Raw genomic sequence first — 14,986 nt, 5'->3', positions numbered from 1 at the left:
CACACGTAGGGTTGATGCTGGGACATGGTGCTGAGGGGAAGGACAGGGAACCGCTGAGTCTGATTTAGTTGAGCTTTAAAAATAGTTAACGGGGCTTCCCTGGTGGCGCAGTGGTTGAGAGTCCGCCTGCCGATGCAGGGGACGCGGGTTCGTGCCCCGGTCCGGGAAGATGCCACATGCCGCGGAGCGGCTGGGCATGCGAGCCATGACCGCTGAGCCTGCGCGTCCGGAGCCTGTGCTCCGCAACGGGAGAGGCCACAACGGTGAGAGGTCCGCGTACCGCAAAGAAAAAAATAAAAAAAGTTAACGAACTTGATTTGGAAAAGTGTCTATAACCATGTGCAGGTTATTCTGCCTTTGCCCCCCAGATTCCCTCTCCACTGGCTTGGTCCCCCAAAGCTCACCCGTGTGGGTATCACCAGGGCCCCTGGCCTCTGGCTGAGTTAGGCCAATACAGATGGCAGCTGGAGAACAGAGGACAGGCAGAAAGAGGTTGTGAGTTTGATTCCTCTCACTCCCTCCCTGATGGCTGCCCTTTGGGCAGCAGCTTCATCCTTGTCCTGACAGCTGAAGGTCCTATCCGACATCCAGCCCAGATGGCTTGGGGCCACAGGAGTGTCCAGCTCCCTGCTGTTGCTTCGCCATCCTTCGTGGCTCCCTTAACCCTGCCTCCCCTCTCTAACTGCCCCTCTGAGTGGGCCATTTCTTTCTTGTCGGGACCCTTGCTGATATAGCAGGAACATGTAAAATGTATGAAGGGGTATGATTGTTTAAGGGGTACAGGGTTTCCTTTTTGGGGTGATGGAATGTTTTGGAAGTAGGTAGAGTTGGTGGATGCACAACACTGCGGATGTACTAAATGCCACTGAATTGTGCACTTTACAATTGTAATGTTGTGTGAATTTCACCTCAATAAAATTTTTTTCTTAAAAACTGCACAGAGAGATTCAGTGAAAAGTAAATTTTTCTCCCCCTCTTCTCTCTCCTTCCCTCACCCATTTCTTCTCCCAGAGCCAGCACTGTTAAAAGTTGCTTTTGCATCATTCTAGAAATATTCTGGATATATACAAATGGTAACACGGTATACATGATTTTATACCCGTATCTCATACTTGACAGTGTTGGCTGGAGAGCTTTTCCTATTGTTGTGTTGAGAGCTTCCTAGCCCTCTTTTCGGGATGTACGGCATTCCACGGAAGGGCTGGCCAGGATGCACTTAACCCGTCCTGTACAACGAACATCAAGGTTGTTTTCAGTTTTTTGCTGAAACAAACAGCCTTATTCCTGCACCATAGGCACTCAAGTTGGTCTAGCTCTAGGATAAGTTCCTAGAAGTGGAACTGCTGGGACTTAATTTAAACTTGAAAATGATAATCAATGTGCCCATTTCACAAAAACTATTTTGCCATAGGAGGAAGGGAGGAGAGATTTTAAAAATTCATGGAGTTGCAGAAAAATAAAGTCGCAGTTTTGCCCACGTGAGTTTGTTGACTGGGAAGATCTGTTCTGCAGAGTGTGTGAGGCCACGTGTTTTCTGCACCAGCAGGAGGGCTCTCCTGTTGCTCCAGCTGCAGTGGGTAGAGTGGGGAGGGGTTACTGGCTGGGAAAAGGCCTCTCTAGGATGCTCGGAGGCATAGTGCATTGCGGCAAGGACGGCCCTGCCACGCAGGGCCCTCCAGAGAGACAGCCACAGATGGTGTAGGTCTGCGGTCCCCAACATTTTTGGTACCAGGGACCAGTTTCGTGGAAGATGACATTTCCATAGACGGGGGCGGGGGGTGGGGGTGCGTTTCAGGCAGGAATGCAAGCGCTGGGGGAGCGGCAGATGAAGCTTCATTTGCTTGCCCCCCGCTCACTTCCTGCTGCGTGGCCCGGTTCCTAACAGGCCGCGGACTGGCTAGTATAGGTGTTCTTACCTGGAGTCGGGGAACCCCCTGAAGTCACAGGCAACGTTGTGTGTGTGTGTGTCCATTTGTTTGCATTTTTCTAGGAGAGGGCTCCTAGCTCTTTGTAGATCCTTGAGCTCTGTATCTAACAGTGAGGAGCCACAGGAAGTGGGAAACCCCAAGCTTTGGATTGACACGGACCTGGGTTCAAATCCTGCTTCTTCTGCTTGTGAGCTGAGCGACCTTGGGCAAGGGGCCCCATCCCTCTGAGTCTGAGCTTTGTCATAGTGAGGGGGGCTAGTAATCACTGCTTCTTGGAGTTGTAGGCTATGGAATGAACTAGAAGATTGGGGAGAGGGGGCCAGTCGCGGCTTCCTTGTGGCACTGCTGTATCTCTGGTAATAACCTGGTTTTCTGTGTACCTCTCTGCCTCCTCCTCTCTGCCCTGTGGGGACCACGTTCTCTCCACTGGTCCATACTAAGGCAGAAACAAAGGTTCCCAGAAACATCTGACCTAGAACGTGATGATGTGAACGTGATGATGCAAACACGCGCCCAGAGCCAATTTTTCCTCCCCCTGAGATTAGATAAAACAGGGCTTGGAAAGGAGAGAGAGGTGAAGTGAGAGTTGAAAGGGACAGTGAAGGGCACGTGGGGAGGGGGAGAGTGAGGACTTGGGAAGGGAGGAGGCTGGAGGGACTCAGGACAGCATGTGCTGAGGTGGGAGCCCCCGTCCCCATCGGATGTGGATGACTGGCCTTCCCGGTCCTGGGCCCCAGTGAGCCACATCGGCCTCTGTGCTCTCCCTCCTGCCCCACAGCCTCTGTATGGCTGTTCCCTCTGCCTGGGACACTCTGTCCCCATACATCCACTGACCCTCTCTTCACTCCCTCCGTCTTTACTCAGACATCACCTTCTCAGTAAGGCATTCCCCAACCACTGCAGCTAAAACCACACACCCACCCAGCACTCCCCATCCTCTTTCTGTTTATTGTCTCCATGCTCTCACCATCATCTAATTCCAGGATACTCTGTGTTATCATCTATCTGTCCTTTAAGATGCAGGCTCCTGGAAGGCAGGGATTCTGTTTCTTTAGTTCTTTCCTCAAAAACAGTGCCTGGCATTACTGTATATAAGATAGATAACTAATAAGAACCTATTGTATAGTACACGGAACTCTACTCAATACTCTGTAATTATTTATATGGGAATAGAGGCTAAAAAAGAGTGGATATATGTATAAACGATTCGCTTTGCTGTACAGCAGAAACACAACATTGTAAATCAACTATACTCCAATAAAAAAATAATACAACTGCTTAAAAGTGAGTTCCTAAAAAGAAGTCCTATGGGGTAATTTTGGAAAACAAAATGTAACCCTCTGCATTAAAAAAAAAAAAAAAAAACAGTGCCTGGAAGAGAGTAGGTTCTCAATAAATACTGATCAAACGAACGAATTCTGACCTGTGAGTGTAGATGTGGAATAGCTGTGGACCCCAATCACCGCAGCAGCATCAACAGTTCCTGGGTGTCTCCAGGCAAAAAGGGGTCCTCCATGCAACAGGTGGGATGACTGAGATGATGATTCAACCTGAAGATATGCTGTTTGGTTAATGAGGGAAAAAAAAAGATGACTAGGAATACCAAGATAAACAACTTGCAAAAACAAATCGTAGTACGAGGATGAACGTGGAACGATTGTAAACAATTAATTGGAAGAAGACAGAGTCTACATGTGGGTTGGGCTGCACCCCACAGGCCTGCAAGCCTGGTAGTTGTCCAGCCTTGAGACCGAAGAAAGAGCCTGAAGACAGCAACAGAGACAACAATGATCTATGGGACAAGGGATCTTACATGTCTGAAACAAAGGGTCCTGGGGCGACACCCCTCTGTGCATGGCAGCTGGCAAGACATGGCAGCTGGCAAGACATGGCAGCTGGCAAGCAGGACGTGGCAACCACCTTCACTACTCAGGGGAGAAACAGGCTACCATTTATAGGGGAGATTTGACTCAGGTTAGCTCATCAGTTACCAGGGACTAATTAGCCCCTATAATTAAGAGGATTGGATAGTCATGTGAGTGAAGCAGGGCCTGGTCTAGAAGGGGATGTACGAGCAACAGAACAGCCATCTTGAATGGCCTGACAGTACAATGTCCTCAATGCCGGCACATTGCTTCCTGCGTAGCTCAGGCTCTGGGGCTCCGGCCTACGGAAGGAAACATCTCAGCTTGCCGCCAGGCTCAGCAGTGGAGGATAAGAACTCTCATAGCAAAGCAATTGCTGTGCTTGCTGGTTTTCGACTTTGAGAATCAAAACCAGTTTTCCAATCACTCTCTTAGCTCCCGTCATGATTTTTTCCGTATCTGCATGCCTCGGGTATTGGACAGCATTTCATATTTTTCTTCACCTTGACTCAGTTTTAACTTTTAGGAATTCACTCTAGCTTCACCCTAAGCAATTAGATTTGTGAAATCGCCCATTGAAGGACTCATTGTATACATGCATACCTATATTTCCCAATGCATATTAAAATAATTATAAAACTATTTTGTAAAATGCTTGTCCATGTACCACCTATAATATTTGATCATAGGACATTTTTGGAATCTGCTATAGAAAAAGCTGGGAAGTTTCAAGTTTGTTTCATTAAAGAATGTAAATGTTGTTTATCTGAACAACACCAGAGTTAAGTGCCGGCTGACAGAAGACGCAGGGTAAACAGGAGTAGGGGTCCCTCGGACCCTCATCTTACACTGAGGGCTTTGAGACACTGTGAAAAGTGGATGGAACAAGAAGTAGAGGGATAAGATGCTGTTTAAAGGTACAGAAACAAATAGTAGAGCCAAAACTTGGAGTAAATGTTCAAGCATTGGAAGAAGGCGGGGAGGGGAGCTAAGTGGTGTCGTTTGTGGTGATAAATCAAGGTCTCGAGATATAAGCACATGCTTTAAACCTGTGGAACCCTCTCAAGAGACAGGTTATAGATAAACACAGAAATGGTTATAGATAAACAACAAGGATTTACTGTATAGCACAGGGAACTATATTTAATATCTTGTATTTAAAAGAATCTGAAAAAAATACATATATGTATAACTGAATCATTATGCTGTATGTCTGAAACTAACACAACATTGTAAATCAACTGTAATTCAATTTTTTAAAAAGCAAAATAAAGAATAGAAACAGTTGAAAAAAAACCCAGGTGGTTTGTACCTGTTAATCCCATGCCCCTAATTTGTCCCTCTCCACCTGCCCCTCTCTCCTTTGGTAACCATAACTTTGTTTTCTATGTTTGTGAGTCTGTTTCTATTTTGTGTATACATTCATTTGTATTGTTTTTTCGATTCCACATATGAGTGATATCATATAGTACTAACACGATATGGTAAATCAACTTCAATATAAATAAATAAATACAATACAAAACAAACACCCCTGCCCTGCCCCTACCCTGTGCCTCTGGGGCTTGGGCACAGGGGGAGCATTGCTGTATATTTTCAGTATCAGCTCCTCTGGGCTACTTTTTTGTTACCATGTGTATGTATTAGTAGGATGTAATTTTTTTTTCCGAAATGCTGCATCCTGGGGCTCTGGCTTGAGGCTTCATGGGCCCAGGCCTCAGAAGAGCAGGAGAACTTTGGGCCTCCACTGGCCCCTGCTGGCCGCACCGCCTCCCACCTTCTCCTTTCCCAAGAACCATGGATCTTGCCATCACCACCGCCACCCACCGAAAACGCCTTTCTCCATCCCCCACAGGATGCCTGCGTCAGCCACCACAGCGTGCCCTGGACATTGGGTTCCAAGGCTCAGCTGCAAGACCCCTGTGCACCTGAGGGTGCCGTGGCCCTGGGCTGCAGCTGTGTCCTCTTGGGTCCCTTTCTATGATGAATGGGGGGAGTTCAGGTCCCAGCATCAGAGCTGAGTTTCCTCCAGCTGTAGACAGAAGCCAGGGATTTCTGAGGCTCAACCTCTTCTCCAGGGACTCAGATTCTGAGAGGCCACCAGGGTAGAACTTTCCTGAGAGCAGGGGTAGAGGAATGTGGGTGCATAGAGGATTCTAACAAGTGGGGGAGGTCTGGAAGGGGGCAAGGGTGCCACCTAGGACCTAGTCGTTTGGTGGTGCAAGTTAGGGCAGAGGAGAAGGAAGGGAGCAAACCCAGATGCCTGCCCCATGTCTGCAGAGGAGACACCTTCTTCCTTCACTGGGATCTTCCCTCACCTGGAGAGGCCTGGATAGAGGGCCGTGTGACCTGCGTGCCCAGGATCTGCATGGGACAGGCCGAGGTGGAGCACACCGGTTTTTGGATTAGCGTGTGTGACTCCGGCCAAGTCATCTTACCTCTCTAAGACTCAGTTTCCTCATCTGTAAAACAGGGACTCTTGGTTGCAAGGGGCAGAAACCCTAACTGAGACCAGCTTAGGCAAAAAGGACAACAAAACTGACTCATACAATCCAAGACGAGGTTTGTGGGAAGCAGTCAGCCATGAGAGCAGGCTGCGGATATGGCAGGCATGCCGCCACTGCTCGAAGGGACTGTTCCTACTTGTTCCCCTCCTTGTTCCAGTCCATGGGAGATAAATCAGCAGGGCCCAGAGATCAGAAAGAATGTAAAATGAGATAAGCAAAGCTGTGTCCCCCCTGCACGTGCAGGTTATTTTTGATGATTCTGGGTTTATGGGTTTTCTCCCAGGGAAGTTAACCTTGAGCCGAGACAGTCTTTACATAATGTAAACAACCGTCTGGCAACCTTCCATTTTTCTAGTCTATATAATCTGCAACTGTAGCACAATAAAATTTGCCTTGCAACCATCAGTTGTCTTGATCCTTCTGACCCCATTCGTCGGTGCTGTTTCAGTTCCTTACCCCTTCCCTTCTGGCTCTGGTCGGTCTGGTCTTCTTCGTCCAGCCAGTCCACGGCAGAGGTTAACAACTAAACATGGGGGGGTGAGGGTGGCGGGCTGGGACCTGGATCTGGTCTGCCGCCAGGGCGGGCCTCACCTCTCTGGTCCTCTCTTCTTCCTGCTCACCACACTCCTCACTCTGCACGGGCTCCCTCTTGTGGACACAACAGGAGAGGGGATGCAGTAAGTTCCTTCCCTTCCTCCCCTCCCTCCCCTCAATGAAATGGTCCAAAGTGCAGGGCACAGGGCCTGTCCAGATGTCCTCCATGATGTAGCAAAGAGCTATGTTTTCCTGTGGGATGCTGGCCAGCTCAGAAATGCTTGCACTGCCTTGTACTTGCTTTCCTCCCTTTTCTGCCTTCCTTGCTCCCCACCCCTTCACTTTTGTGCCCTAGGATGCACTCCCAGCAAAGTCTTAGAGCATAAGCTCTTGGTAACCTGGGATGAGATAGTTGCTTACAAGCTGTGTGACCTTGGGCACATTGCTTAACCTCTCTGTGCTTCAAAGTTCTCATCTGTAAAATGGAGTCATAATAATTTACTAACTCATAGGGTTATAGTGAGTTAATACACAGAAAGCACTTAGAGCAGAGTGGAAGCTTTCAATAAGAGCCAGTGTTTATTACTTTTGTTACCCTGAAGCCGGCAAAGCTCTCTAAATTGGGACAGAGGCAGGTCATCGTGAGAAGGATAGAGGTTTGGACCTCCAGGGCTCTCGTCAGCGACAGAACCTCAGGGCTGAGGGTGCTCATTGCTGCCCGGTCTGCACCCCCCTGGGCTGGCTGCCCCTGAAGTTGGGAGAGTGGGCTGGGGTGGGGAAGGGGCACTGGACTGAGAGCTAGCCTGACCTGGTTTCAGCCTTCATGACTCTGGACGCGGCCTTCACGTCTCAGAGCCTCCATTTCCTCACCGAAAAGTGACATTGACATACACACCTGTCTCTGAAGGCCCTCACCTGGGCAGGGGCCAAGGGTGCTCCAAAAATTTAATTATTCAAAAACCCAGTGAGCGCTCCCTCAGGTGAGGTCTGTGAATCTCAGACCTGAAAGGCCTGGAGCCCACGTCCTTCAGCCCTCTGCCTCCATTGTACAGATGAGGAAACTGAGGCCCAGAGAGAGGAAATAAGCTGGTTGATGCGAGAGAGAGGGCCTATGGCATTAAACAGGGACAGATGGGTGCCCTGGGGGGAGGGGCACACAAGTCCCCCTCTCTGAGCCTAGGGGCTGGCCTGGGAATACCTTCCTCTGGTACAGACCCCAACATCAGGGAGTGGGGGGTGGGGTCTCTTCTGAGTCTGGGGACCTCTCCAGCATCTGCCTGGGCTGCTTGACCTCCCCAGGGGATGGCCAGGAATGGGGAGCAGAGACAATCAACCAAGGCCTCAGTGTCCTGGCGAGTGGCCCAGGCAGCCGGAGCCGGAGCCAGGCCCAGGCAGGCTGGGGCAGGTCGGCGCTGCTCCCCAGGGGGGCTGAACACCCAAGCGTGGAGAATCTGCTCTCCGCTCAGACCCAGTGTCCAGCTTAATGACAAACCTCCAAGGCCAGGTAGTGGGGGGTAAAGAGGGAGCATCTTTAGCTGAGTCAAGCTGGGGCCCTCTCAGGTTCAAGCTGACCCTTTTCTCTCCCAGACCCTGCTCCTCGACATCCAGAGGGCATGAGTTGTGCCCAGAGATGTTCATACTCAGTTGTGAGTGGTGGCTTCCTAATGGTGCTGGGAGCCTGGCCTTCCAAAACAAGGGCAGGAGGGAGGTTACACTGGTGCCACGGTGCCCAGAGCGATGCCAGGCAGCCATATCCAAGGTTCGTGTGTGCTTCGTGACAGCCCTGCCAGGAGGCATTATTATAACCCCCGTCCTACAGGTAGGGACACTCTGAGGGGGTGGGACATGCCGAGGTCCCAAAGCTAGCCATCACGGACGTGGGGCCAGTACCCAGATAGTCTGACCTCTGACCCAGGGCTCGGTCTCCAGCACCAAGGGCCGGCCAGGCTGTGGGTGGGAGCTCAGATGAGGCCTTTGTGGCCACAGGATGATGAGGGGGTGCAGTGACCCGGGGAATGGGGTCTTCCCTGCTTGTTCTCCAGACGCCCAGTGGAACTCACAGAGCAGGGCACAGTTACAGCTGAATAAGCTGGAACTCTTTTCTGTAATACTGCCAAAGTGTCTAAAAAATGAATTTTTTCTTTTCCCAAATAGGGATCTGATCACCCAAATAGGCCACTCTTGACCGGTAGGACTTTAGGAGTTCTGTTCCTTTTCTTTTTTTTCTTGGTTGTGCAGTGCAGCTTGCAGTACCCTAGCTCCCCAACCAGGGATTGAACCCACGCCCTCAGCAGTAAGAGCACGGAGTCCTAACCACTGGGCAGCCAGGGGATTCCTGGAGCTCCATTCATTAAGGAGGTGTTCCTAAGGCAGGACCGAGACAGACCTTGACCCACCCACCCCCAAGAAGCCCTGCAGGAAAGAGCCCCTCACCCTGGCTGAGTGGGGACAGGTGAGTCGACCTTCATCAGCCCTTTGTGGAGCCCTGGTCACAGAAGAGCCATCTCAACCCCAGGAACCTTCTCAGCACCTACAACTGACTTCTCTTGGGTTTTGCCACCGTTTGAAAGGACATTCACGCTGCAGGGCCTGGGAGGCTGAAGAAGGTGATGTAAAGAGGCAGAGGAGTGGGGGTGGGCCCAGGTAGAGGGGCCAACCGTCCCCATGCCTCTCCTTACTCCAGGCTTCCCACACTCACCTTCCCTGGGAAGTCTCCCAGATACCCCTACCTTCTCCAACTTTCTTTGGTGTGTTCCATGGAGACGTCCCCCCACCACTGACAGCTAACTGCCACTTCTGCTTGGCCTAGAGCCATGGGAGCCTGCTTTTCCTGCTGGCTCCAAGGGTCTGATAACTCGCTCAGCTAGATGATTGCAAATAAATGTGGCCACGTGTCCGTCCCTCCATCCCTTCGATGCAGATCAACAAGCATCTGTGATTGTGCCAGGTGGACCCCTTGGGGGCACAGGGTTGAGTAACACGGATTTACTTATGAGTTATAGCCCAGCTAGGAAGGAAGCCTTGCACATCAGTAACAATGGAAACAGGACCATTTTTTAAATCAAGCTTTTATTGCATACCAGGCTCTGTGCTGAAAACATTTTATGTACGTTGTCTCATTTAATCCTCATACAATCTTATAAAACCACCATTATTATTCTAAAAACTTTTAAAAATTATTATTTTATAGATGTGGACACTAAGACACACAGACGTTAACTTGCCTAAGGTAACACTGGCAGCGAATGACAGAGCCAGGCTTTGAGGCCGTGCAGTGCCACCTGTCAGGTGTGTCTTCATGTGTGTGAGTCAGGAGAGGAGGTCACACTCATCCGGGGGTCAGGAATGGCTTCCTGTGAAGCTGACTTTTCAGTGGGACCTTGAAGGAGAGACTGGATTAGAGGTACTGGGTTTTGGGCTGTGAACATTCTAGGAACAAAGGTGACAGACGTGTAGGATGACCGAGGAGGAGCACGTGGGCCAGGAGAGGGGGGTGTGGGTGTGGACGGACCGGAAGGAAACGCAAGTTCATAGGTTTGAGGCCCTGACTGCCAGGTTAAGGGTTTGGGGCTTGTGGCTGGAAGCAAGATGGCCCCTGAAGACGTGCATGTCCTAACACCAAAAACCTACAAATATATTACATGTCAAAAGGCACTTTGCAGATGTGATTAAGTGAAGGGTTTTGAGACAGGAAGATTTTTCTGGATTATGTAGGTAAGCCCACTGTAATCACAAGCGTCCTCAAAGAGGGAGGCAGGAGGGTCAGAGTGAGAGGAGGAGATGTGACGATGGACGAAAAATCAGAGAGAGAGATTTGAAGATGCTGTGCTGCTGGCTTTGAAGATGGAGGGAGGGGCCAGGAGCCAAGGAATGTAGGCAGCTTCTAGAAACTGGAAAAGGCGAAGAAATGGATCCTTTCCCTAGAGCCTCTAGGGGGATGCAGCCCTGCCCATACTGTAATTTATCCCAGTGAAACCCAGTTTGGATTTCTGACCTCCAAAACTGGAAAAGAAGAAACATGTATTGTTTTAAGCCACTCAGTTTGTGACAATTTGTTACAGCCGCAGTAGGAAATGAATACAGGGCTGTAGGCTGAGCACTGCGTGGGGTACCAGGGCTTTCGTCAACATTGTCTCACTGCCATTTTAGAAAGCTGGATTCAACCCCACAAATGTTAACGGAGCACCTCCCACGTAGAGGCACTGCGCTTAGCCGTGGTGAGATAATGGCAAAAGGATCTGGGCAGCCCCTGCCCTGGGTGGAGCTACAGTTTCATCTGAAGTTGCTCTAGCCCCCGCATCAGGGTAGAGGCTGGTGCAAGATGAGCAGATTATCACTAACTTGCAGGCTGAACCAGTTCCCAACTGGGAGTTGCAGGGCCTATGTTTGAAGGGAGTCATCTGAAGAGCTCTAAGGAGAAGCTCTTCTCAGCAGATGTGCCAGAGCCAGCCAGGGCGGCCACCTGGTACAGCAAGCTTGTGCCCACTGCTGCCCACCACCCTGTCTCCACAGTGCAGCCAGAGAGTCTCATGGGCAATGCGGGGGGTGTGTGTGGGAGGTTCCCACAGGGGATTTCTCAAAGCACCAAGTAGGAGTCTCTATGGTAGGGGAAGTGTGCTGGGGGAAGGCAAGAGGGGCCAGCCACCCCCAGCTCACCAGCAATTTCACTCCTAGGGGTGTACCCAACACAAGTGTGAACATACATGCACCAAAACACATACACCAGAATGCTCATGGCAGCGCTGCAATGGCCCCTGGCAACAACCTAAATGTCCGTCAGTAGTAGAATGGATGGCTAAAGTGGGCTTTAGTCACACACTGGAACACTACACAGCAATGAGAATGAATGAACTATTGTTAAACCCGGCAACACTGATGATTCCCACCAACTTAATATTGAGCAAAAGAAGCCGGACACAAAAGAATACCTATTACATGACTCCATTAATAAAATGTTCACAGAGAGGCAAAAGTGGATCTCTTTTAGAAGTCAGATCAGGGGTTCCCCTGGGGTTGGGGGGAGGGTGGGAGCTCACAGTGACTGGGAGGCAGCACAGGGGGCTTCTGGAGTGCTGGCGATGTTCTAATTCTGGACAGGGGTAAAACAGGAGTGTTCACTTTGTGATAATGCATTGGACTGTACACTTGTGACTTTTGTATTGTCTTTGGGAGTATTAGATTGCAATGAGAAGTTTATTTTTAAAATTATCGATGAGCATAGTACAGAGATTGGTGTATTTTGGTGGCTGTGTGATGAAGAGGACATTGGTTGGGAGTTACAAGGCCCAGGTTCTAGACTTTACCTGCCTGGACGAAGATGCCATGTGACCCTGTGGCCCCTTTTTGGGTCTCAGTTTCCTCATGCAAAAATTAGAAGGGTGTGTGTGTGAATTATACGATTTTTTCAGAAACTCGGCATAATGCTTAAACTGTGGCTAACCTGACTCCTTATTTAAAAAAAAGAAAAAAGAACCTAAGACTTGGTCAGAGCTGGAGATATTTTCCTTTTTCCTTGTTAAAGTGGTCATGTGAAGATTTGGCTCCATTGCTAATGGCCCAGCTATCTGACCTTGGCCACAGAAGCAGGTGTGAGGTGGACTGGAAAGAACATGGTGGGCTTTGGGATCATTCAGTCTGGGTTACAGTTCTGGCAGGGTCCCTGTCTTAGTTGTGTGTGAACTTGGGCAAGCTACTTAACCTCTGAGTCTCAGTTTCCTCACTGGTAAAATGAGGGTGAGTGTGCCCTCTCTGCTGGGCAGGTGTGAAGGTTAAGTAAAAAGTACCCAGGGACTTCCCTGGTGGTCAGTGGTTAGGACCCCACACTTGCACTGCAGGGGGCACAGGTTTGATCTCTGGTGGGGGAACTAAGATCCTTCATTGCCTCGCGGTGCAGCCAAAAATAAGTGCCCAGCCCTTGGTAGGTGTAGCTGCTTTCCCTATATTCCATGAGGTCCCAAAGTTAGGTAGGTGTCCTGCTGGGACCAGGCCAAAGAAGACATCTATCTGACCGTTCTGACACTTTGCTGATCCAATCTAAACAAAGCAAGTAGAGATGGCTGGGGAGCCCTTGGGGAGCAGGGCCCTCCTTTACACGTGGTACAGAGACTGTGTCATGGAGGCCCCCCTACCCAGGCACCTGCCCGTGAGGCCTTGGGAAGCTGGGGCTTGGAGAGGGATCAGAGTAGAGGGAGGGGTACAGGCTAGTGTTCTGGGGCCTGTCTTCACTCCTTGTGTGGCCTTTCCAGTGCCTTGTGGATGTGCTAACAGCAGGTGCTCGGAGGTCCAACCTTTCATATTGTGCTCAACTCTGGGCCCCTCTATGAGGGGCTGTTGACAAACAGGACTCCAACGAAGAGTCCTGGGGAATGGGGAAGGATCTTGACACACGAGGGACAGCTGGAGAAACTGCTGGGGTGGGGGCAGTGTAGCTCAGGGAAGACTCTAGAGGGCCTAGGGTCATCGCTTTTGCTAATCTAATGGGCTCTCTGAATTTCCTGGCCTCCTGTGTGGAGGCTAGTATTTTCCCAGCCCCAACTCTCTCATAGAATCCAAATCTCTGAGAGAGTTTTATTTTTTAATGACTTATTTTTTAATTATACACACACACATAAACACACACGCAATATATGTTCAGGCAAAAAAAGAAAAATGGAAACACATAGGAAAGCAAGATAAGAAAATAAAAATCACCCATAATTTCATCATCAGAGATAGCTGATTTCTGTGTATATCCTTCAGATTTAGATAATAATAACCAGATATATTTTATCAGTCAGAATTTTTGGTGCCAGGCAACAGAAACTGGCTCTGGTGATTGCTATTAGATAAGGCATAATAAGCTGCTGTATTAGGAAAACTCCTCAAATTACAATAGCTTCACACAGCATAGATTTACTTCTTGCTCACATCAAGCCCCAAATAGCTATTCCTGAGGGGTGTGGGCATGTGGGGGGGAAGCTCTGCTTCACACAGATGTACAGATACCCAGGCTGAAGCTGGCTCCATCACTCAATACATGGCTTCCAAGGTCAGCAGCCAATATGCAGCCAGCGGACAGAGGAAGACAGAGTGGAGGATTATGCAGGAGGATTTTGTGGGTCTGAAGTGGTGTCCATACTTTCCCTTTACATTCCATTAGCCAGGATTCAATCATGTGGCCCCACCTAATGGGAAGGCTGTAGGAGGACTTGTGGAATTGACAGGATGCTGGGCCCCCCGCCTTGAGACTGAGAGGTATTTCAAGATGCTCCAGGGAGCAAAGAAGCAGGAAGCAATAAACATGGCGACCACCTCATAGCCAGGCAGGCTGGCCACTGCTTCCTCTACCAGGGCTGCCAAGAATTGCCTCCAATTCTTCCTCAACTCCTGGGGGGAGCCCATAAAAGCAAAAGGGATAGGAAAGAAAAAGCCTACAAATGTAAATTTTACCTCCCACTCCCCAATTTGGAGGTGTTTTGTCCTCAGGGGATCTCACTCCATGATTTCCTGGGTCCTTGACCTACCCCAATAAGTTTTGAAACAATAAGTAGATAAAAAGATGCTCAGCATTGTTGGTTCTCAGCGAAATGCAAATTAAAACCATGAGGTATGACTACTCATTCACCAGAAAGGATTAAAATAAAAAACACTGACAAAACCTAGAGCTGACAAAGATATAGGGCAACTGGAACTCATACACATTGCTGGTGTATACAATGGGAGTAACTGGAGAAAATTGTTTAGCAGTTAAACATACACCTATTCTATGACTGAGTAAGCCCACACCTGGGTATTTACTGATGAGAAATGAAGCCATATGTTTACACAAAGATTCGTACAGCAGCTTTATTCATGATAGACTAGAATAGGAAACAATGTAAAAGTCCATCATTGGGGGGTGGAGCCAAGATGGCAGAGTAGGAGGATGTAGAGGCCTGCTGATGTCCCAGGCCTGTCCCTCCTCACAACCAGGGCACCTACCAGGCACTGGTGGGCAACCTTGGACACCTAAGAGGTGGGAGGAATCCCCGTGCAGCCAGGTAGGAAGTGGTGGGGAAGGAGGGGGGGAGGAAAAGTGGAGGTGGGATGGGACCGGTGCCCCTGCGGGGTGGCTGGAGGAGAAGAGGGGTTCCCACACCCAGAGGGGCCCATTCATGGTGAGGGGATTAGCATG

This window comes from Monodon monoceros, unplaced genomic scaffold (genome assembly GCF_005190385.1).
Source record: "Monodon monoceros isolate NGI ecotype Baffin Bay Population unplaced genomic scaffold, NGI_Narwhal_1 Super_Scaffold_21, whole genome shotgun sequence".
Lineage (NCBI taxonomy): Eukaryota > Metazoa > Chordata > Mammalia > Artiodactyla > Monodontidae > Monodon > Monodon monoceros.
The sequence above is the reverse complement of the archived record's forward strand: the minus strand, read 5'-3'. Positions refer to the sequence as shown.